Source organism: Salvelinus fontinalis, chromosome 37 (genome assembly GCF_029448725.1).
Source record: "Salvelinus fontinalis isolate EN_2023a chromosome 37, ASM2944872v1, whole genome shotgun sequence".
In the NCBI taxonomy this organism is placed as follows: Eukaryota; Metazoa; Chordata; class Actinopteri; order Salmoniformes; family Salmonidae; genus Salvelinus; species Salvelinus fontinalis.
The window spans coordinates 17,695,911-17,700,338 of record NC_074701.1 but is presented as its reverse complement, the minus strand read 5'-3'; positions in this window follow the sequence as shown (position 1 = coordinate 17,700,338).

Sequence of the window (4,428 nt, the reverse complement as noted above, 5' to 3'; positions counted from 1 at the left end):
TCGGAAGGTGTTTTCTAACATAGTCTCTAATCTGTAGGAATCTGAAAAAGTTACTTCTGGGAAGATTATAAGTTTCCCTCAGCAACTCAAATGAGGCAAAGGTCCCTTCTATATATAGATCTCCTATGGTATTTATCCCTAGCTCTCCCCATCGCTCAAAGGTGTTATCAAGGTTAGAGGGGGCAAAGGAGGGATTCCTCCCAACAGGGAGTATGAATGATATTGTTCTAAGATCAAAGTGGACTTTAATTTGCTTCCAGATTCGGACTGTGCTAAGTATAATAGGATTGTTACGATAAAGTGACATCTCCAGATTGACAGGCACAAAATCACAGCGCCAATAGAGAAGGGGTGACACTCCTCACGCTCCATACTAAGCCAGCTGGATGACGGAAGTGCGTAATCCAGCAAAAAAGTAACAGCGCAGAGGTTAGCGGCCCAATAGTAAAATATAGCATTTGGGAGAGACAATCCTCCTTCCATCTTGGATTTACAGAGGTGTTGTTTACCTTTCCTGTGTGTTTTATAATCCCAGATGAATGGATTGATAATTGAGTCCAGTTGTTTATGAAAGGACTTAGGTATGAATACTGGGATGTTCTGGAATAGGTAGAGCAGTTGTGGGAGGAAGACCATTTTAATGGCATTAATTCTTCCGAGCAGAGAAATTGGGAGACTTCTCCAAAATTGTATGTTTGCCTTGAGTTTTTGCACCAGAGAGGGGAAATTATTTTTAAATAGTGAGAAGTATTGTTTTGGTAACTACAATTCCTAGGTAGGTACATTTTTCTGAAGATAACTTAACTGGAAGATGTTCTAACCAAGAGGTGTTTTGCAACCATATGGGCATTAATTCGCTCTTGTTCCAATTTATTCTGTATCCCGAGAAGGTACCAAACAAATTAATCACATCAAGAATAGCTGGAATACTAGCTTGGGGTTCTGTTACATAGAGGAGAATGTCATCTGCGTATAGGGAAATCTTATTTAGAGTATCTTTAGTATTATAGCCGTGTATTGCTGCATGAGATCTGATCGCCTGAGCGAGAGGTTCAATAATTAGAGCAAAGAGCATAGGCAACAGTGCACAACCCTGCCTTGTCCCTCTATAAAGGTTAAATCGGGGCGACAATGATTGGTTAGTGAGTATTCTCGCACAGGGGTTCCTATATAAAAGCTGGATCCAATTTATGAACCCATCTCCAATATTACATTTCTGTAGGACCTTGAATAGATAGGACCCCTCAACTTAGTCAAAGGTCTTTTCGGCATCAAAAGATATAACGGCAAGGTCCACATTAGGTAACCTCTGAGAATACATAATGTTGAAGAGGCGCCTGAGATTGAAGAATGAGTGTCTGTTAGGGATAAAGCTGGTCTGGTCCGAATGGACCAATTTGCCCATTAAAGTGCTAAGCCTGTTAACCAGACTTTTTGTTAAAATCTTTTGGTCTGTATTAAGGAGAGATATTGGTCTATATGACCCTACCTCTTCCGGATCTTTAGTAGGTGGGAGAGCTCCATCCTCATTGGCCTGAACCAACATTTGTGCAGGTAGGGAGAGAGCATGTTGCTGAATGTTTTATAGAATTCACCAGTGTATCCATCTGGGCCCGGGGTCTTGCCACTCTTTAGAGATTTAATTGTTTCTCGAATTTCTCCATTTCTTCCAACTTCCTTATTCAGGAAGTTGGAATAATCCTGGTTCAGGGCAGGGAGATTACAGTCCTCCAAAAAGTTTTGCATAATTAAGGGATTAGGATACGCTTTAGATGTATATAGTCTTGTAAAACTGACGGAATCTGTCATTGATGTCTTTGGGGGAAGAGAGTAATTCCCCAGATGCAAATTTAGCTTTGTGCATCATTCGGTCACTCACATTTTTTCGAAGTTGTCTGGCGAGTAATTTGTGTGGTTTGTCACCAAACTCAAAATATTTTTGCTTGGCATAGAGAAAAGATTTAGCAATTTTAGCTGAGAGAATCTGATTATATTCCAATTTTAAAGAGGTCATTTTTTATGTTTCTCCATTGATGGCTGGCTAGCTTCTTCTCAATAGGGGGTGCTGTTTGCACTTTGTAATAATTTTGTTCCCAAATTAAACTGCCTCGTACTCAATTCTTGCTCGTACAATATGCATATTATTATTACTATTGAATAGAAAACCCTCTCTAGTTTCTAAAACCGTTTGAATTATATCTGTGAGTAAAACAGAATTGGACTTAGAGCAATTTTCCTATGAGGATGTGAGAATGCTGAAATCTGCTGGCTGTTCTGAGATCTGTTTATAAATCTGCCTGTCTTCTATTGGTTGAGATGCACTGCATACGTCTTCCCCTGGGTGTCAGCGAATAGTGAGAATTGAAATGGTGTTGCTAGGCAGAACTGAGAGGTTATAAATGGGCTGGCAACGTGGGGTCCGTCCTTTGTCCTCTTCGCCCTGACGCAGAAAGGAGCTCTGGCTGTCGTTCTAGTTCGCTCCGGTTATAGGCCTTAGATATATCCGACTCTGTTTTTATTCGATATAGGTGTTAAAGACATCATAATGTTGTTATGTTAAACCGAGTTATATCAGTTTATATCGGTATATTGCGATTTTCGGATATTTATTTGTACTGCGTTTTAGTGGGTCGGACACGTCTTTTCCACATGGCTAATGTTTACTGCTAAATCGAACGTTGAAAAGGACAATCTACAACCAAGCAACGATTCTTTTGGACAAAGGACACCTTGCCCAAGATTCTGATGGGAGTTCATCAAAAAGTAAGAAGTATTTATGATGTTAATTCGTTGTTCTGTTGAAAAATGTAGAACTCATATTCTGCCATTAATCTAGGTGCGGTCTCGCTTTAACGCACGCTGTATGTTGTAGTAACGTTAATTTTAAAAATCTAACACAGCGATTGCAGTAAGAACTAATGTATCTTTCATTTGCTGTCCAACCTGTATTTTCTTGTCAAGTTTTCTCCCTACATATTGTTGGCAGCCTGGCTACTTTTCTCATTGTATAACCATGATTTGTGCCGCTAAATACGCACATTTTCAAACAAACTCTATATGTATTGTGTAATATGATGTTATAGGACTGTCATCTGATGAAGTTTTGAGAAGGTTAGTCAAAAATGTAATATCTTTTGCTGGTTTATTCGCTATCGCTAACGTGCATGAATCAATGCTGCTGTGTGGTTGGCTATTGTAGTAAGCTAATATAATGCTATATTGTGTTTTCGCTGTAAAACACTTAAAAACTCTGAAATATTGGCTGGATTCACAAGATCTTTGTCTTTCATTTGCTGTACGCTGTGTATTTTTCAGAAATGTTTTATGATGAGTATTTAGGTAATACACGATGGTCTCTGTAGTTATTCTAGTTGCTTTGGTGAGAGTTGTGATGGTGGCAGCAATGGTAAACTATGATTTATACCTGAAATATGCACATTTTTCGAACAAAACATATGCCATACAATAAATATGTTATCAGACTGTCATCTGATGAAGTTGTTTCTTGGTTAGTGGCTATATATATCTTTATTTGGTCGAAATTGTGATAGCTACCTATGCAGGAAAAAAATGGTGGACAAAAAAAGTTGTGTCTTTTGCTATCGTGGTTACCTAATAGATTTACATATTGTGTCTTCCCTGTAAAACATTTTAAAAATCAGAAACGATGGCTGGATTCACAAGATGTGTATCTTTCATCTGGTGTCTTGGACTTGTGATTTAATGATATTTAGATGCTAGTATTTACTTGTGACTTATGCTAGGCTATGCTAGTCAGCTTTTTTACTGATGGGGGTGCTCCCGGATCCGGGTTTGTGAGGAAGTAGAGGCTAGCATTCTCCCTATCTAGTAAGTGAATTTGTCCCTCCAATTCTACAATTTTTTCTCTGTTTTGCCTACTCCTGGGAGCCTGAAAGGAGATGATACAGCCTCTCAAATAAGCCTTCAGTGTTTCCCACAATAATGCTGGGGAAGTCTCTATGTTGTCATTGGTATCAAAGAAAAATGTAATTTGGTCTTTAAGATGTTCACAGAATGTTGGTTGTGTGAAGAGCTTAAGATTCAACCTCCAGACCTTGTCGTTTGGTACGATGTCACTCAATCTCAGGGAGAATGCGAGTGGACTGTGGTCAGAGATTATAATATCATGATACCTCACATTACAGGTATAGGGGAGTAATTTCGCATCAACCAAAAAGTAGTCAATTCGGGTATAAACATTGTGAACATGAGAGTAAAAGGAGTATTCCCTACCCGTAGGGTTAGAGATCCCCCATATATCAAATAAGTTAGAATTTTTTATGTAGGTATTCAAGAATTTGCTTGAATAGGAGGTAGGGGTACGCCGGGCAGAGGATCTACCCAAATATTGGTCTAGCACACAGTTAAGGTCCCCTCCAATGACCAAATTAGTATGGGCGATATCTG